The sequence below is a fragment of the Dromiciops gliroides genome, chromosome 4 (genome assembly GCF_019393635.1).
Source record: "Dromiciops gliroides isolate mDroGli1 chromosome 4, mDroGli1.pri, whole genome shotgun sequence".
Classification (NCBI taxonomy): domain Eukaryota; kingdom Metazoa; phylum Chordata; class Mammalia; order Microbiotheria; family Microbiotheriidae; genus Dromiciops; species Dromiciops gliroides.
Window position 1 is genome coordinate 213093602 of NC_057864.1, and position 20336 is coordinate 213113937.

Consider the following 20336-nt stretch of genomic DNA (forward strand, 5'->3'; position numbering starts at 1 on the left):
ACGTTGCAAGATTTTACAAATGAACTTTTATTCTTACCTGGCCTTACCTTTGGAAGTAATTTCTTTTTTTTCATTAGGTAACCAAGTTAGCTATTTGCTAGCACTTTTTAAAAAAGCTCTTTTGGTCTACTTGTAGCAATTAATTTATACTGATTTAACTTCTTATTGAAATTATTATAGTTGGTGTTGATATAACGTCTTTTGTCCATTTCCTATTTTTAAATTATAAATCACTTGTTTAATAGTTCAAACTTAAATCTGTTGCATGCCAGTTCTTTTTAAATTTTGTTCTTTTAAAAAAACCAAATTCTGATCTTAATTTTGACAAATTAATGGTCTGACTATATATAGATAAGTCTCTTAGGAATAACTCCCATGTTGATAATAAATATTGTCTTGTTTGCAAAAACAGGAAAATAGTAAATTTCATTTAAAAAGTGCTATTTGTGGGGCAGCTAGATGGCACAACGGATAGAGCACCAGCCCTGGAGTCAGGAGTACCTGAGTTCAAATCCGGCCTCAGACACTTAACACTTACTAGCTGTGTGACCCTGGGCAAGTCACTTAACCCCAATTGCCTCACTAAAAAAAAAAAAAAAAAGTGTTATTTGATCCTTTTCACATTCAGGACCTGCAAGTTTTTTCTTGAAGAAATTTTCATGGTATGGAAGCATGAGGCTTCTGCATAATCTACAGTCTTTGGTCTAATTGATTTCTTCCTCCTGAAGATTACTTTGTCAGTTTCCTTTATTTGCTTTTGAATATGTCCATTACGTTAGTGGATAGTTGTGTAGATTTATAAATTTGTGCTCTATCCTCCCTACATTGTACCTCTTATCATTTCACTCTGATCCACTGGAGCATTCTTGGATTCTGTTTTCCTAAGATTATAAAAGTTTAGCTTGGCTCAGCCATTTTAAGAAATCCTTCCTGTTTGATCCTTTTGGAGTTTCTGTGTGGTGAGTCTCTACCAAATGACCATATGTATCCATGAAATAAATATCCTTGTTATTTCACTTAGCAGAATACTGGTGGTCATTTCTTCAACATTAGGAATGAGGAAAAAACATTCTTTGAAATGGAAGAATAATTCTATATATCTGGATGAGAAGAAAGAAGTATCAAGAAAAAAAAAACTGGCTAGGTCTGGACTGTACCGAGAGAGAGAGAGAGAGAGAGAGAGAGAGAGAGAGAGAGAGAGAGAGAGAGAGAGAGAGAGAGAGAGAGAGAGAGAGAGGGAGAGAGAGAGAGAGGGAGAGAGAGAGAGAGAGAGAGAGAGAGAGAGAGAGAGAGAGAGAGAGAGACCGACCTTGTGTGAGGATTCAGTTCTGTTATCAGGGTTGCAACTACCTTTGTTTTAAAATCTTTGGGGATGGTATAGAAATGGCCCAGATTATTTTCTGGATGTGGCTAATGTGCAAATTAAACAGTGATTACACTACTGAAGAGCTCATTTTTGTCAAGTGTGGTTATTTGCCCAGACAAAAGAGGGATTGATTTACAGGTTGAAAGGCAGGGCAGTGTGTCCCAGACCAAGGAAATCCAGTACCACCCATGGGTGAGCTAGTGAATGTTTAACAACTTGGCTGGGGAGGAAATGGTAGAATGTAAGGCACACATACTTTTCAATTTAATTTGCATTACTGGGGTAGCTAGGTGGCGAAGTGGATAGAACACTGCCCCTGAAGTTGAGAGGACCCGAGTTCCAATCTCACCTTAGACACTTTAGCCTTGTGACCCTGGGCAAGTCACTTAACCCCAATTTCCTTAAACATCCAGTCGTTCTGATAACATATCTTTTAAAAAAATAATACACATTTTTATTTATAGTTTTGAGTTACAAATTTTATCCCTCCTTCCCTCCCTCCCCTTCCCCCTCCTTGAGTTGGTAAGTAACCAGATGCAGGTTATACATGTGCAATTATATAAAACATTGCCATATTAGTCACTTTGACCAAGAAAATTTGAATAAAAGAAAAAATGAAAGAAAGTGAAAAATAGCATGCTTCAATCTGTGTTTAATCAATATCAGTTCTTTCTTTGGAGGTGTATAGTATGCTTCATCACTAGTCCTTTGGGATTGTCTTGGAACATTGTATTGCTGAGAATAGTTAAGTCATTCACAGTTCTTCATCAAACAATATTTCTGTCACTATGCACAACCTTCTCTTGGTTCTGCTCACTTCACTACACATCAGTTCATACAAGTCTTTTCAGATCTTTCTGAAATCATCCTACTTGTCATTTCTTATACCACAACATTATACACATCATGATCATATACCGCAGCTTTTTTAGCCATTCCTCAATTCATAGGCATTCCTTTGATTTCCAACTCTTAGCCGCCACAAAAAGAGCTGCTATAAATATTTTTGTACAAATAAATCTTTTTCTCTTTTTGGAGATGTCTTTGGGATATAAACCTAGCTGGATGTATTGCTGTATCAAAGGGTATGCACAGTCTTATAGCATAGTTCCAAATTGCTCTCCAAAATGGTTGGATCTTTTCACAACTCCACCAACAATGGATTAGTGTCCCCGTTTCCCCACATCCCCTCCAATATCCAACATTTTCTTTTTTTATATTTGCCACTCTGATAGGTGTGAGGTGATACTTCAAAGTTATTTAATGTGCATTTCTCTGATCAATAGTGATCTAGAATATTTTTATATGATTATAAATAACTTTGATTTCTTTGTTTGAAAACTACCTGTTCCTATCCTTTGACCATTTATCAATTGGGGAATGATGTGTATTTTTATAAATTTGACTCAGTTCTCTATATATCTGAGAAACGAGGCCTTTATCAGAGATACTCGTTTCAAAAATTCTTTCCCAGTTTTCTGCTTCCCTTATAATCTTGGTTTGTGCAAAAACTTTTACATTTTATACAATCAAAATTATCTATTTTTATATTTTGTTTTGCTCTCTATATCTTCTTTGGTCCATAAATCTGACAGACAAAACATTCCATGCTTTCTTAATTTGCTTCTGATAGCATATGCTTGCCACAGGACACAAATGGCTCCAGAGGAGAAAGTGAGGCTGGTGACTTTGCACAGCCCCATCTCACTTAAATCCAATTCAGTGCAAGTCATGACATCTGTCATGGTCCTCTTAGAGATCAAAGGACAAACAATAATTTGCATTATTAACTCTTTCTTAAGTCTAGATCAGATTTGTAGAGCTTGCTCATTTCTGAGTTGTAAATGCTCACACTGAAAAATAAAAGTTTCTCACAAGCCAGCTTGAGCTGGCTCTAGAATACTCCCAACTACCACCCTATGGGTAGCATCTTTCAAAATTTTCTATGTGTTATAGTAATGGTTGTGGTGATACTTAGAATTACTGCTTATGGACACCCTAAGAAAAGAGCTTTACTTTGAACCTGGCTTTAGTAAACCAAGTAAATCCAGCTCTGCCTCAGTCAATAAAGGAAATGAGTGGAATCCTTACTTAAGAAGCATTGAATGTTTGCTTAGTTCTGTGATCTTGGGCAAATAATTTTCTCTCTCTGGGTCTCAGTTTCTTTCTTTGTAAAATGAGGAAGTTGGACTAGATGATTTCTAAAAAGTCCTTTCTTAAAATCATTACTGCAACCCTCTCATTTTGACCAGGTAAAAGGCCAGCTTTAGTTCTTTTATTAAATTTTTTTAAAATGTAGTTCATTAACTATTCCCCAATGACATTAAAAAAATTAACATTCCTTAAAAAAATTCATGTTCCAAATTCCCTCCCACCGCTTGAGAAGGCAAGCAATATGATATGAATTAGATATGTGAATTCATGCAAAACACATTCCACATTTGCCATTTTGTAAAAGAAAACATTTTTAAAAAGAGAAATAAAGTGAAAAAAGTATCCTACTTTAATTCTTACATAGTTTTACTTTCACATAAAATTCTTCAAGAGGAAACTGAGGTCCATAGAGGGAAAGCTTAAGGTATCAGATGCTGAGAAATGCTTTCCTCTGAGTAGGCAGCCCATGTGTTTAAGTGTAAGTTAAGGTGAAGTCTCCTTCACAGGAGTGAAGACGCCTAAAGTGTCTTAAGGACTCAGAGGAAGAATATAGGGGCTGGCAGGTAGGTGGTGCAATACGCAGAATACTGTAACTAGAGTCAGGATAGACCTGAGTTCAAATGTAGCCTATCTGCCTTAGTTTCCCCATCTGTAAAATGGGGATGATAATAATAGCACTTCTCTGGGTTATTGTCAGGATACAATTCTGTAACTAAAGCTAATCTTTACAAATATTTTATTCTCACATGCCTGGAAAGTAGGTGCTATTATTACCCCCATTTCAAATTTATATCAGTGCTAGCAGCAGCAGCAGCAGCATCCAGGGACTCTCCTTAAGCTCTCAGAAAGGTGCCATTATTCCTTAGATAATCAATGAATGGGAGGTGGGAGGAGCACCAGAGCTTCTGACAGAACCCGGAGCTGAAGGACCAGTTTCCTGCAGGGAAGATTTGACCGAGACACCAGCCAAGGCAAGCGGTTGATGTGCTCAGTGGTTCTGAGGGTGGCGCGCAGTCCAGTTTCCATGGAAACGCGGCCTGGGCCCTAAGCCCGCCTGAACTGAGGATCGGTCGCGGAACCCAGATTTTGCTTCGGGTGAGTTGTTCAGGATTTACAGGAAAAAGGGGTGACTTTGGCCTCATGTTCTCCTCCTCGAGAACAGGGAGCTTATGTAGCCCCCAGCGTGGGGGCTGGGATGAGGGTGGGTGGGCGCGGGTGGTGAAGACTCCTTGAACGGGCTGGGGGTGGGGTGCGGCCATGGTGGGTTGGAAAACTCTGGAGAGAAATTGCGGGAGTACAGGACGGGGACCTTAAAGCCCCTTCCCCGCCAGGCATCCCCAAGCACTTGTTATTGCAAAGCATTAAAACGCTGCATGCATCAGTGGGTGTTGTTATTAGCCTTATTGTTTCTCCACAGAAAAGGCGACACCCGGAGAGTTGGTTTTAAAGCGAAGGGTTCTTAATCTTTGTGCCATTGACCCTCCATCCCCTCTGTTATGGGGAAATAGTGGGGGTTTGGGGAAGGGATAGGGATTCTTAGGAATTCCTCTTTAAAGAATTACACCCTTTTGCACACAAATCCAATTAGAATGAAATAATAGTTTATTTAGGGGCTAGGGAAAGGAAACCAAGAGAGAAATCCTTGGACTTCTCATAGGGAGAAGGCATGGCACAGAGGCGTGGCTCTGAGATACCTATCTCCTCCAGCAGGAAAGGGAAATCCTTTTATAGAGGTCCATGGTGGTCTGATGAGGTGATCGGTTGACTGTGGAAAGTTCCCTTATTGGGGGAGGACCATCCCCCATTGGTGGTAGCTGGGGGAGTTAGGTGAGGGTTTGCTGCGGATCTCTCAAGTCATTTCTCTCCTCAAGCCACAAAGGCAGCAGCCACACCTAATCTTATCTCCCCAGGTGTGGGGTAGACTGGAATGAAGGGTGGTGGTCCAGGAGTTAACTCAGTCCTGATCCTGTGCCCCTTATCTCTTTAGGTTTGTCAGTCCTTTGGTTTAGTTTCTCAAGGAGAAGGTTCTTTTGATTTACCCCACAAAACTTCTGGCTTACCCAGGGCCATTCAAATGAGGTACCCAGGCCCATAACACTCTCCATTAGGGAGTCTAGTGAAACATTTCTCAAACCCTTCTCAGGATAAAAATTTTAAATTCATAAAATAAAACAGTATCACAAAAGAAACATCATATTGAACTATATGCATATACATAAAATAAAATAGGATTACAGAGAAAATTATCATATTGCAATATAATTGTCCATAATTTTCATATAAAAATCCATAGGATTTCAATTATATTTAAATAATTATCTTTATAACTACCAAAAATACATACCTATCACATTACAATAGTTATCTATAATTTTTATATAAAATAAAATACACAGAATCACAAAGGAAACCAAATGTATTGAAAACAGCTATATAATTTTTATGTAAAATAAAATACATATGATAACATAGGAAATTATATTGAAATAGTTACCTGTATAATTTTATATAAATAGGATTACAAAGGAAATCTATCATAATGAAATAAAGTTATCTCTAATTTTATATAAAATAAAATACACAGGATTATAAAGAATTATGTTGAAATAGCTGTATATTTTTATATAATAAATTTCAAAGGAGCCCTATTAGTAACATCATTATTTACATATAATTTTATATAAAATAAAATATGTAGGTTACAAAAGAAACCAATTATTGAAATATAATGATTGATATATAATTTGTTTACATCTTAAATTAATCAGTGAACATTTATTAAACTCCTACTATGTGGCAGGCACTGTACTACTGAAGAAAAAATATATAGGATTACACAGGAAACCAGTGATGTTGAAATAGTTACTTGTCTGCCTGCCTTTCTATCTAGTTTGGCCCCCAGTCTAAAAACCCCTGGTTTATAGCCTTGTTAAAGGTCTTCAGTCAGTCAACAAGCATTTCAGTAATGCATTTACATGCTTATTGACTTTGAATTTCATAAAAGATGGAGCTAGAAAATCTAGTCCGTCTCTCTCCTTTGACAGATGAAGAAACTAAGGCCAGAGGTGAATGGATTAACTTTGGCCAGGGTTATAGAGCAAGTAGCAGACTTAACACCTGTACCTCAGTGCTTTTTTCCATGAAAATAATCTGTATGTTTAACAAGAAATTGAAATATTTCTCCCTTGAGTCTTTACCCTTTAAAAATACTTTTTCTGACTTTACTCTAGCCATATGCTGTTGGACAGGTCATTATACCCCTCTGAGCTGGTTTCCTCATTTATAAAATAAGGATACTAAATGCCTGTTTTGTCTCTCTGTTTTTGAAGCAGTATGATGTATGTGAAAGTGAAGCTGTATAAAAATTAAAGGTGGCTTTATTTTTAAAGGTTTGCCTTTTATTGGGTTCATTTTTCTTCTCAATCATCAAGCTCCCCTCCCTCCCCAAGTAACTCAGGACCTTCCTTTTTTTGTTTTTTGTTTTTTTAAAAACTTATGTGAGAAAATAATGGGCTTTGCCAATGCCCAAAGGCCCCAGCTCACCAGGAGATTGATTGGATTGAGTGAGACTAACTGACTGCTGATTAACTCACTTAAAGTTAATTTAATTGAAGCCACACCTGCCTAGCCCTCAAGGGTATTCACTGGACTTGAGGGTGGTCACATGTTAAGGTCAGAGTCCACAGTTTCTGAGAACAATCTGCATTTAACAATATTTTTAGTTGTTTTGAACTTGACAAATGTGACAAACCCACAAATGTGAACATTTTCATAAAGAACAAAGAGGACTAAATATGAAACCACAAATCTCTACTATATAGGTTTTTTTTAAGTATATGACAAATTAAACACATTTTTTTTATCCATTCTAGATTTTATTTTGAACGTAACCAGAAAATTGAGCGTTTCTACATACACAGCAGAACACAAAAAGAGGATTTTATATGAAACTGAATCTTTCATGTTGCTTACTTTTTTCATAATAAACATTTTTATTTGAAATTTTGAGTTCCAAATTTTATCCCTCTCTCCCTCCCTCCCTCCCTCCCCTCTTCCCCCCTTGGGGGAAAGCAGATATAGGTTATACATGTGCAATTATGTAAAACATTACACTTTGTACAAGAAAACTTGAATAAAAGAAAAAAATGAAAAAGTGAAAAATAGCATGCTTCACTCTGTGAAGTTCTTTCTTTGGAGATGGATAGTATGCTTCATCATTAGTCCTTTGGGATTGTATTGCTGAAAAGTCAAGTCATTCACATTTCTTAATCAAACAATATTTCTCTCATTGTGTATACTATTCTTCTGGTTCTGCTCACTTCACTACACATCAGTTCATACAAGTCTTTCCAGGCTTTCTGAAATCATCCTGCTTGTCATTTCTTATGGCACAATAATATTCCATCACACTCATATACCACAGCTTGTTTAGCCATTCCCCAATTGATGGGTATTCCTTTGATGTCCAATTCTTAGCCACTACAAAAAGCATATTGTTTACTTTTAAAAAAATGCAGATACACAATATGATAAATTCCAAATGTTACTTTCAGAATTGTTGACTTTTCTCCTGCCACCCCATTATCAAATGAGAAAAGTGGCAGGGAGTGGGGGTGGGGGTGGGGCAAAACCCCTTGTAACAAACATAGTCAAGCAAAACAAATTTTGCTTGTCAGGTGGAGGATAATATACTGATGACTTGGTTGATCATTAACATTTTCAAAGTTGTTTTTCTTTATGGTATTATTGTCATTTTAGGGATGGTTCTCCTTGTTCTGCTCACTGAATTCATTTTGCATTCATACTACCTAGCATTTTCAGAAATAATCACTTTCATAATTTTTATGGCATAATAATATTCCATTACATTCATACAGCACAATGTGTTCAGTCATACTTCAGTTGATATACACCCTCTTTGTTTCTAGTTCTTTTCCTTTCTTTATATTCCTTTTAATCTTTAGAATCAAGAAGTTTCTTTTACTTGTGACTCTTTCCTCCTCAGTATTATTCTCCTTCTTGAAACCCCATTATCAGTTTTGTTTTCCTCTTGAGTTTGATGTTATTTCCTCACCAAAACTGTGTTTGTGGTTCAGCTCCTTTTGTCCATTTCAGTAAGGTTCATCTCAGACTCTTCTCACATACCTCAATTATGATAAATTGCAAATTCTATTCCTTTCTTCTACACTAGAATAGTCCTTTTACCCTCCCTTTTCGTTCTCCTCATAAAACCCTCAGGACAAAATTAGTCCACCCCAGGACCTCTGTTTTTCATATTTAACTCCATCAAAATCCTTTGAAGTTATTATGGTTCCAAAGTGACAGTTTTTCTCTCTCCTCCAATCCATTGGAATGTTAGCACTTCATCATTTCCCTTTCTAATTGCTCAAATAAATGTATTTTTCTAGGATTCTCTTTATTCTTGTACTTCATAATTCCTACTTAGTTTTTGACTTTTCATCAGTAATGCTTGAAAGTCCTCTATTCCATTAAAGTTCTATTTTATAGGATTTTATTCAGCTTTGCAGAGTAAATTATTCTTGGTTGTAAACCTTTTATATTTTGGCTTTTGGAATACTGTATTCCCAAATCTCCTCTCATGTATAGTAGAAACATCATGTGTGATCCTAACTGTGATTCCTTAAACCTGAACTCATTATTTTTGTATACTTATTTGCAGTGCGTTTTCTTTGACATGGAAGCTCTGAATTTTAGCTATGATATTCCTGGGATTTTTCATTTTGGTGATTATTGGACTCTTTCTATTCATTCTTTGCCCTTTGCTTCTAGAACTGGATGAATTTCTTCATATATAGTGCCTAGGCACATGTGGGTTTTTTTTTTTAATCATGATTTTAAGGGAATTTAATGATTTTTAAATTGACTCTCTGAGACCTGTTTTCCAGGTCAAGCTGTTGGGTTTTTTGTTTGTTTGTTTGTTTTTAAAGTGAGGCAATTGGGGTTAAGTGACTTGCCCAGGGTCACACAGCTAGTATGTGTTAAGTGTCTGAGGCTGGATTTGAACTCAGGTCCTCCTGACTCCAGGGCCGGTGCTCTATCCACTGCGCCACCTAACTGCCCCTGTTGGGTTTTTTTTTAATAGTAGATACCTTACATTTTCTTTTTTCCCTCAATTTTTGATATGGTGTGTTTTGTAATGACATTTTTTATGTCTGAGTCAATTGATTTCTGTTTGATTCATCTTGACTGCCCTGTTAATATGTTTAAACAATCCATGTAGACCACAACATTTATGTTAGTAGCACACATCTTGCATGTAATAAGGCTGGAGAAATTGGAATCAAGTTATGAGAGCTTTGACTGTCAAATAGAGGAGTTTGTTATTAAAAGATAAGGGAATCACAAGTTTATTCCTCAAGAGAATGGCATAGACCAATGATATGTATATATATATACATATATAAATAAAATATATACATATATATGTATTTTTTAGCCTCATTATATGCATGGAGGATAAATTGGAGAAGGAAAAGACAAGAGGAAGGGAAATGATTAGGAGCCTGCTGCTATAGTCATGTAAGAAGTAATAAAAGCCTGAAGCAGGGTGATGGTCTTGTAAGTAAAGCGAAGGGGACAGATGGAAAAGATATTGTAGAAGTAGAATAGGTGATATTTGGCAACTGATTTGTGATGAGGGACCATGAAGAGTTCAGCATAACTTCAAGGTTGTGAACTTGGGTGACTAGGAGAATATTATCAAAAGAAATTGGGACTTGATATACTCCTAGAAATGGTAGCTATAGTAACAAGACAAGAAAAATAAATTGAGGGAACTAAGAGTAGGTGAACCATCATGTCATCTGTATAAAGTGATATTTGTTTGCTCTTTATGCTTATTGCTGGGAAAACTAGAAAGCAGTTTGGTAGAATTGCATTTGTACCAACATTTCATACCATATACTTCATTGAGCTCCAAATGGATACATGACTTAGACATAATGGATCACATCATAAATTAGAGGAGCCGGGAAGGAGATACTTTTCACTGTGTGGATAGGGGAAAAGTACTTGATGAAACAGAGATCAAGAAAATCATAGGAGATAAAATGGACAATTTTGCTTACATAAAATTGAAGAATTTTTGCAGAAACAGTCATCAGAGTAGAAATTAGAAGGAAAACAGTTAACTGGGAACAGATAAAGCCCACAGGTGGCATGATCTGGATGATGATCCAGCAGAGGAAACTGAGAAGAAATAGTAAGACATATGTAAGAAGAGAACCAAGAGAGTGTGGTATCATAAAAACCCAGAAAGGAGAGAGCATTCTGGAAGAGAGGATGGTCAACAATGTCAAATACTGCAGAGAACTCAAGAAGAATGAGGATAGAAAAAAGGCTGTTGAATTTGGTAATTGATAACTTTGAGAGAAAGTTTTAGCTGCATGATGAAATCAGAGGCTAGACTGTAAGTGATAAAATGGAGTGAGAAAGGAGGAAATAGAGGCAATGAGAATAAACAGCTTTTTCTAGGACTTTGGCTATGTAAGAGAGGAGCTATGTAGGACCATATCTTGAGCAGCTGGTGGGGTCAAGTCAGGTTTTTTCATATGTGTTTTAAGAATGGGAGAGACCTGAGCATGTTTGAAGGTGGCAGGTAATGGCTAGTATATTGTGGTTGTTTGTTCTTCATTCTTAAAGAGGACCATGATATTGGGAGGTAATGTCATGACTCACTATAAATTGGATTTAAGCGAGGGAGGACTGTGTAAAGTCACCAACTTCACTCTTTCTTCCAGAGCCATCTGGATCCAGTGGCAAGATATATATTAGGATGTCTGGAGTTGGCCCTGATGTTTAAGGCATTTGGGGTTAAATGACTTACTTGTCCAGGGTCACACAGCTAGTAAGTGTGTGAGGTGAGATTTGAACTCAGGCCCTCCCAGCTTCAGGGCCAGTGTTTTATCCACTGTACCACTAGTTGCCCCTGGGCTAGTGTATAGGGAGAGAGGCAAGGGGATGATTTTATCCTCTTTTTCTTCACTTATTTAGCAGGGTAACAATGCATCCAACTGTAATTCATTTCTGTATGAATTAGAATGGAGAGAATAGAAAGTTTGGGTTCTTTTCCTGTCTTTGTGTATACTATGTCCACACACTGCTAAGTGTAGAGTATTCATAGCTAAAAAAAAAAATGGCAAAGTCTCTCCCCTCAAGGACTTTATGCATTTTTATCATAAAAATGATAAAAGATAAATGTGATAGAGACAGAGGACAGATCTAAATTGATGTAAGAGGAGTATGAGATGATTTTTTTTTCCTAGTGGGATCTGGGAATACTTTATGGAGGACTGTCATGACACCTGAGCTGGCATGTGAAAGAAGAAAACAATTTCATGGAACAGAAATGAGGAGGGAGGGGAATTATCCTGGGTAAGTGGACTGAGGCAGGATGAAAACTACTCAGTTTGGTTCCATTTGGCTGGATTGTGCAGTGCTTAATGGGGAATGCAATGACAATTATTTTCTCCTTTTTGTATTTTTTTTTACTTCCCTGTAAACCACCCGAGTATCAGTTCTTTTTACAAGGCAGCTTTACAACTTTAGAATAAATAATTGTGTATACCTACCAATTATATTGTTGATATAGTGTTAAGATTGATCTACTGGTAATATCTTGGTTTAGGGAACTATTTTTTGAAGTAATCATAGTGTTCTGCAATTTAAAAAAAATTTTTTTTAGTGAGGCAATTGGGGTTAAGTGACTTGCCCAGGGTCACACAGCTAGTAAGTGTTAAGTGTCTGAGGCCGGATTTGAACTCAGGTCCTCCTGACTCCAGGGCTGGTGCTCTATCCACTGCGCCACCTAGCTGCCCCATGTTCTGCAATTTAAAAGAGTGGGTAGGAAAAAATGGCGAGATCACCAGGCCCTTTTTAAAGGGTGTAATAGAGGTCTCATCTAAAGATTGTCCTGATTTCAGCTCATCTGCTGTGTTAGGATTTTCAAAGGCTCTCAAGGATAATATCTTGCTGTATAGTTGAATAGTGCATATGAATCTTCCTAGCCCTGACTTATAATTCCCAAGAAAGTATTTAGTGTTTTGGAACTATATTTGTCGTAATCGAAACTTATTCAATTTTTTAAAAATTAGTGCTAAGGCTGCTGCCATCTTCATTCTGAGTGGTGGTTAGTTCTTTTAGAAGCAATAGAGCTTTTTTTAGTGGCTAAGCTGAAAGCTAAATGCATGTGGAACTAAAGGGAGAGATATAAAGAGTGTTGCCCTTTAATGCCATTCGGCAAAGGGAAGCAGACATATGTGTCTAGTGATTTTGTTTGTAACACTTAGAACTCTTCTTTTTGCCAGTTTTAGTACTTCAAAGTACTTGCATTTTGTTACTGCCTGTTTTAAAGTACCAAGTTTAATTAACAAGCTTATTTTAAAAATCCCTTTTTTGTTAGTCAAATGGGAATGTAATTTTTAAAAATTAATTAATTAATTGATTAATTTTTGGTGAGGCAATTGGGGTTAAGTGACTTGCCCAGGGTCACACAGCTAGTGTCAAGTGTCTGAGGCCAGATTTGAAATCAGGTCCTTCTGAATCCAGGGCCAGTGCTCTATCCACTGCGCCACCTAGCTGCCCCTGGGAATGTAATTTTAATGGTATATTGTTGTTACTCGGTGATTAGTCAAAAGGTTTACCCTTTTCTTTCTTTATAGCAGTTCTTTGAGGTAGGTAGTGTGTTATTCCCATTTTTACAATTGGGGAACAAGGCTTCAGAGAGATTACACGATTCAATTCCCAATGATTTAGTGATTTAGAACTTTATTTGTGGTACCCTGACAACTAGTTAAGGGTCAAAGTTGAGAATATGAACTGATGTTTTCTGTCTTCATGGCTCTTTTCATCATTTCATGCTCTCTTTCTTTAGGTGTATGTAGTTCTCAGATAGATGATTTTTTTTAATGATGATAAAAATTCTTGCTTACTTGAACAGAATAATTTTATTCCTTTCCTATGGTGTTTGCAATAAAGTGATATTGATTCATTAGTGCTGCTGGGTTCAGATGCACTGTGTAACTGCTATTTCAGAGGCAAACTCTCTTTGCCAGGAAAATAAGAATGTGTTTGTAAATGTTTCTTATCTTCTGTCAGTTTCCCTTTCCCCCTTTTAGGTTGCCAAGGGTTCTCCATTGTACTACTTTGCTCTTTATCACACTGTGATGATCCTGAGAGTGAGCTAGACCTTGTTCCAGGTTCTCATGTTAAGTCTCTGCCATCCCTTTGAATTTTCTACTTTTATAGTGTTGCAGAGGGGTTTATTCTCTTTCCTTTACTACTTAGGAGGTAGAAGGAGAATACTTTGAGCTTTCTCTATTCTAGTCAACCTCCAGTATAACCTTTCACCTATCAGAGTAACTTACTTCTGATTATGGTTTCTGAGAGTAATGGGATAACACTAACTGGATACTTCCCTTAACATTCCAAAAGTGTATCTAGCACAATATTAGGCACCAAACGGGGAATTATGGACTATTGTAATAGCCTCTTATTTGATCTTCCTGCCTCTAGTCTCTACCTCTCCAGCCCATCTCCACAAATCTCTAAAGTGATTTTCCTAAAGGGCCAGTCTGACCACATCATTCCCCTCCTCAGTAAATTTCCACTGGTTCCTTATACATCTAGGATCAAATATAAACTCCCCTGCTTGGTATTTAAATCTCTTTATGACTTGGCCCCAAACAAACTTTCCAGCCTTATTATGTATTACTCCCCTTCCTTTTTACTGTTCTTCACACAAAATATACTATCTCATGGTGCCCCCCCCCCCCAACCTGGAATGCACCATAACCTTTTACCTCTTAGAATCCCTGGTTTCCTTCAAAATTCAGCTCAGGAACTGCCTTCTACCTGAAGTCTTTCCTGATCTCCTCAGATAGTAGTCTCTCCACCCCCCAAGCACTTCCTCCATTCCCATTACTTTGTATTTATATGTTAATATATGTGTATATACTGCTTTCTTAGATAGAATGTAAGCTTGTTGATAGGCAGTGTTTAATTTTTGTGCTTGACACATAGTTGGCAGTTAAGTAAAGCTTATTGATTAATTGATAAATCCCCAATGGAAGGAAAGAGTAGTATACTGCAGGAACCTAGGTAGGTAGCTTTTTTGAGTGTTTCTGGTTGTTTTCCCTGGGGAAGTTCAACTGTGCTTCAAGCTGACTGAAGTCTTGGGCATAGAAAACACAGAAGGTTTTGTAGTGATAAATCTATGTTACAAGATCTTTGACAGCATGCCTTTGATAACATCTTCTGAAACCTTGTCTATTTTGGGGGGCTTAGGGTTTGTGTCAGAGTTGAAGGAACCTTAACATATAATACTTTAGATACAGGAGACTGTTCTGCTTCTGGGCTATATCACTACATTCTTGTTTTGTTAGCTTGCAAAAGCAGAATATATGACCTGCACAACAGAAATAGTCAGCTGAGTAGAAGAACTTGAATCCACAGTGACAGATCTCTCCAAAAAACAAAAAAGAGGGTAACTAATTGAGAATACAAACACTTGGAAGTTAAGGATAACTTGGAAGAAGAGAAGCAATAACATTAAAAGAAAGCATCATTGCTATATCCACAAAACATTGATCTCAAAGATAGGATACGTAAAGAATAGTTAAGAATTACCAACCTATCAGAACACAGTAAGTTAAAAAACCTGAACATCATAACTCAAGAAATCATATAAGAAAATTTCCCTAAATCTTCTGAACATAGAAATAAAGTGCTAATCAAAAGAATCAGTGGATCACTTCCAGAAAAAATACGATGCTGCAAATTCCAAGACGCATAGTGGTTGAATTTATCTATCAGTTCTATTGAGAAACAACAAATTCTACAAGTGACCAGGAGAAAGACCTCTAAATATAAATGAAAGGAAATTAAAAAACTATAAGACTATTCCACACTTACTAGAAACTACAAGAGAGAATGGAAAATGTTACAAAGAGCAATTTAGCTCAAGATGCAGTCTGAGGGGTGACCTGTACTGAAAAATCTGAGCCTAACCACAGATGAATAAAAAAAGATGAACATGAGATTACCACGCCATGTGAGCAGCAAGATAGAAAACTAGACATTTCCTCTGATCCTCATGACCTCTCAAACTTCTCCAAAACAGAACTTAGGCACTAAAGATAAAACAACTTTAGCTGTTTCCATGGTCTAGGATATTAAGCAGCCAAAGATTTAAAAAAAACAACAACCCCAAATCCTTAAATTGATTGATGTTCACTGATCTTGAGCTTACCCAGCACCCCTCCCTGACCTCCCATAATACCTGTGGTGAAGCTGTTCTTACAAACCTAAAGATAGGAAAGAGATTTACCACAAAACCCATGCCAATGCCATAGTCTCCTCCTCTGTCTCTCTTTCCATTGCTTGGAAACCCAAGCTCCAGGCTTTGAAATTTACCCTGGTTGTGATAGGGAACCATAGCTCAGACAGAGGACCCTGTGGAGAATGTAGAACTACAGCATGCTATTCCTGAGAGGCTCAAAAGAGAAATGAGATATATGAGATCAGAATTTAAGTCCTATACAGCAAAAATAATGTACAGAATAGAAAAACAGGAACCTGCAGTGACAAGCCTCACCAAAGAAACAGAACAGAGAATAATAGATTGGGAATATAAATATACAAAAGTAAAGGACAGTCTAAGAGAAGCAAAAACCCAATTATATTTTTTGTTGTTGTTTGTTTGTTTTTTAAGTGAGGCAATTGGGGTTAAGTGACTTGCCCAGGGTCACACAGCTAGTAAGTGTTAAGTGTCTGAGGTCAGATTTGAACTCAGGTACTCCTGGCTCCAGGGCCGGTGCTCTATCCACTGCGCCACCTAACTGCCCCCAAAACCCAATTATATTAAAAGAAAATCTGCTCACTATGCAAGCAAAACATACTAATGTTAAAGATGGGATTCCTTAATCTAAAGGTCTTCCAGCAAAACACATCAGGACAAAAAACCTTAATACTACAATGAAAGAAACAATAAAAGAGAAATCCCCAGAACTTTTGAACAGAGAAAATGAAATTCTAATTGAAAGCATTCACAGATAATCTCTAGGGGAAAAAAATACCCACACAAACACACAAACCAAGGCTGCAAACTCCCAGACACATAGCAGTTAAATTAAAAGGTTCAGTTCAGGGGGCAGAACCAAGATGGCGGAGGAAAGGCATTAAACCCACAAGGCTCCTGATACAATCACCCCAAAAATAGCAATAAAAGAACCCTTGGGGCAGAAAAACAGACAAAAATACGGGCTGAGAGTTTTATCCAGCTATAGATAGATTTCAGGGGGCTGTGCTGGGCCATGAATAAAGCCTAACCCTGCAATCGGGCCGACACACCAGACACCTGCTAGAGGAATTTGCCCCAGTGCCTCTGAATCAGCTGCAGCACTGGCGTCTTCTAGAACCGAGCACACGGTCAGACTGAATGGCTGGCCCAGGGGCTAAGTGCAGGGGTACCATTGGACTGGGGGGAAGGAATTGACTGTCCTACCCCAGTGGGGAACCAGGAAGAAATCCTGAGCAGCGGGAGACCCAGGTGGGGGAGAGGAGCAGTCTCATCGAAAGCTGAGAACCACACCACAGAAAGTTTTGCTGGTTGGTTCTTTAGTAATTAGGCTTGAGGTTAAAACCTGCCCCCCCTCAACCCAAAACACCTAGGACCCTCTGAAGCTGAGAACAGGAGTGAAGCCAAGCAGCCCCCGCCGCCAGTGAAGTTTAAAATCAAATGAAAGTGAGGCCAGGCAGGCTGAGAAGAAGCCCAACCATCCCCCGGGGCCATGCTGTAGCTTGAACAGTGTGTCCTGGAAGCAGTGCCACGATTTAAGAAGTTAAAAGCCAAGAAATAGTAAGCCAGGATGAGTAGGCAGAGAAAGCAGAAGACCATCGAAAACTTCTTTGGGGATAAGGTAGACCACAATACAACCTCAGAAGAAGAAGATAATAACAGGGTCAAAGCTCCAACATCCAAAGCTTCCAAGAAAAATATGAACTGGTCTCAGGCCATGGAAGCTCTCAAAAGGGACTTTGAAGAGAAAGTAGGAGAAATAGAAAGAAGATGTAGAGAAAAGGAGGAAAGAATGGAAAGGGAAATGAGAGTGATGCAGGAGAGTCATGAGAAAAAAGTCAACAGTTTGAAAAGCCAAATGGAAAAGGAGGTCAAAAAACTGTCTGATGAAGATAACTGCCTAAGAATTAGGACTGAATAAATGAAAGCTAGTGTCCTTATGAGAAACCAAGACACATTAAAGCAAATCCAATTGAATGAAAAAATAGAGGGCAACATGAAATATCTCCTTAGAAAAACAGCTGACCTAGAAAATAAATCTAGGAGAGATAATTTTAAAATCATTGGACTACCTGAAAACATGACCAAAACAAAAGCTTAGACACCATCCTCCAAGAGATTGTGAGGGAAAATTGCCCTGATATTCTAGAAGCAGAAGCTAAAATAGAAATTGAAAGAATCCACAGATCACCTCCTGAAAGAGATCCCAAAAGGAAAACCTCCAGGAATATTATAGCCAAATTCCAGAACTCCCAGGTGTTAAGGGCTAAAATTCTAGCTAAACTGTCTAAAATATCTAATGAGTGGTCGCCAATGAATTATAAGCTTTAGCAAGAGTTAGGCTTTTAAGCATTTATTGAGGAGAATAAGAATTTGGTAAAGAGAGAGAGAAAGGCCTAGATTCCTATCTATTAAAGGGAGAGCACATTTCTAGCTCTGCTCTCCACCAGAGTCCAGAGGAAAGTCAGACTGAGCGCCAGTCTCTTCCTTCCTCCTCCCACTAGCCCACGTCACTTCCTGATGCCAAAGAAAAGACTCCTGGTCTTGCCCTCAAAGACCTTCGCTTCATGGGTGGAACTCTTCTACAGTAAGTCTCCAGCAGGTGGCGTTATTCCAATCATTACACAGGTCAAGGAGAAAATACTACAAGCAGCTAGAAAAAAAGAATTCAAATACTGTGGAGCTCCAATAAGGATAAAGCAAGATTTAGCAGCTTCTACATTAAAGGACCAAAGGGCATGGAATATGATATTCCAGAGGGCAAAGGAACTGGGACTTCAACCAAAAATCACGTACCCAGCAAAACTGAGTATAATTTTTCAGAGGCAAAAATGGGATTTCAATGAGAAAGAGGTCTTTCAAGCATTTGTGATGAAAAGACCTGAACTGAATAGAAAATTTGACTTTCAAATACAAGACCCTGGAGAAGCATAAAAAGGTAAACAGGAAAAAGACTTCATGACGGATATTAAAAGATCAAACCATTTACATTCCTAATATTTTGAAATCATAAGAACTATCTCCGTAAGAAATTCACAGAAGACAGGGCTGAACTGAATATGAAGGGATAATATCTGTAAAGCATTTATGTTTTGTTCTTTGTAGGGCAGACAGGGTGGGGTGTCTTATGTCGGGCTGGCATTGGGCTTGGAGCCTCCTGAGTCCAGGGCTGGTGCTTTGTCCACTGTGCCACCTAACTAATCCATGATGACATCATTAAAATAGGGTTGAGGTATAGGAGGAATAAACTGGGGGAGGGAGAAGGGGAGAGATGGTCTGGGGAGAGGTAGTTCACATGAAGGAAACAAGAAAAAAAGCTTATGGAGGAGAGTAGAAGAGGAGGAAGGAGTTGGGGAGTGAATGAACCTTAATATCATCAGAATTGGCTCAAAGAAGGACTAACATACATACTCAAGTAGGTATAGTAATATATTTTTGTCCTGGAGGGGGGAGGAAGAAAAGGGGAGGGGGGGGAAGAAGGGAAGGAGGAAAGGGCAGATTGGGGGAGAGAGAGCAGTAAAAAGCAAAACACTTTCAAGGAAGATGAAGATGTTCTGCATTATTGCACCAGTATGATATATTGAACTGCTTGATATCATAGGGAGGGTTGAGGAGGGAGGGAGGAAGAAAAATTTAGAACACAGAATTAGCTCAGGGACCCTGATCTCATTGGAGTGGGCTCATGGAGGGAATAGCTTTCATACCCAATTGGGAGGAGCAATCTATTTAACCCTGCAGGAAAATAGGAGGGGAAGAAGATAAGGAAGGGTGAAAAAAGGGAGTGCAGAGTGAGGGAGAGGATAGTCAGAAGTAAAACACCTCTGAGGAGGAATAGGTAAAAAGAAGATAGAGTAAATGTCATGGGAAGGGAGTAGGATGGAGGGAAATAGTTATGATGATTGATTATAATGGCAAAATGTATGGTACCTACTTTGCTGGGCTTTTATGAAGAAAATTCTCCGTCAAGCTTAAGGTACTATATACAGGTTATGATGAACAGGATACTATCAGAAAAACCTGGAAAGACCTACATGAACTGAAGCAGATTGAAATGTACTGTATACAAAATAACAGCAGTAGAGGAGGATGATCTGCTGGGAAGCATGTGGTTATTTTCAGCAAGGCAATGATCCAATATAACCCAGAAAGACTTAGGAAGATTGCGGCCCATCTGCAGAGAAAGAAGTGATAATTTCTGAAAACAAATGGAAACACATTTTAAAATCTTTTTTTCATTTCCTCTTTGACATTTCCTTAATCTGAAGTTTTGGTTCTTTTGACTGTTTTCTGTCATAACTAGCTAATATGGGAATTTTTCCATGACTACTCATGTATAACTTATTTTGAATTGCTTGAGTTCTTGTGGGTGGGGGGTACAAATGGAGGGGGGAAGAGAAGTTAGAACACAAAGTTTTTTAAAAATTGATGTTAAAATTTTGTTTTTGCATATATTTTGGAAAATAAAATTCTATTAAAAAAAAAAAAAGTTCAGATGACATG

General features: G+C 37.9%; 1 protein-coding gene across 3 annotated transcripts in view; it reads left to right on the plus strand.

Moving 5' to 3' along the window:
- Nucleotides 1-4484: 4484 nt before the first annotated feature.
- The window catches only part of CCDC57 (coiled-coil domain containing 57), a 221215-nt gene continuing 205363 nt past the window's right edge, over nt 4485-20336 (plus strand). For 2 of the 3 annotated variants that reach the window (XM_043962563.1, XM_043962565.1), the window contains exons 1-2: nt 4513-4615; nt 11806-11914. The gene's annotated coding sequence lies outside the window, so the exon portion shown is untranslated. Of the gene's footprint in view, nt 4616-11805; nt 11915-20336 lie in introns of all 3 variants that reach the window. The other variant, XM_043962564.1, reaches the window with a different exon arrangement.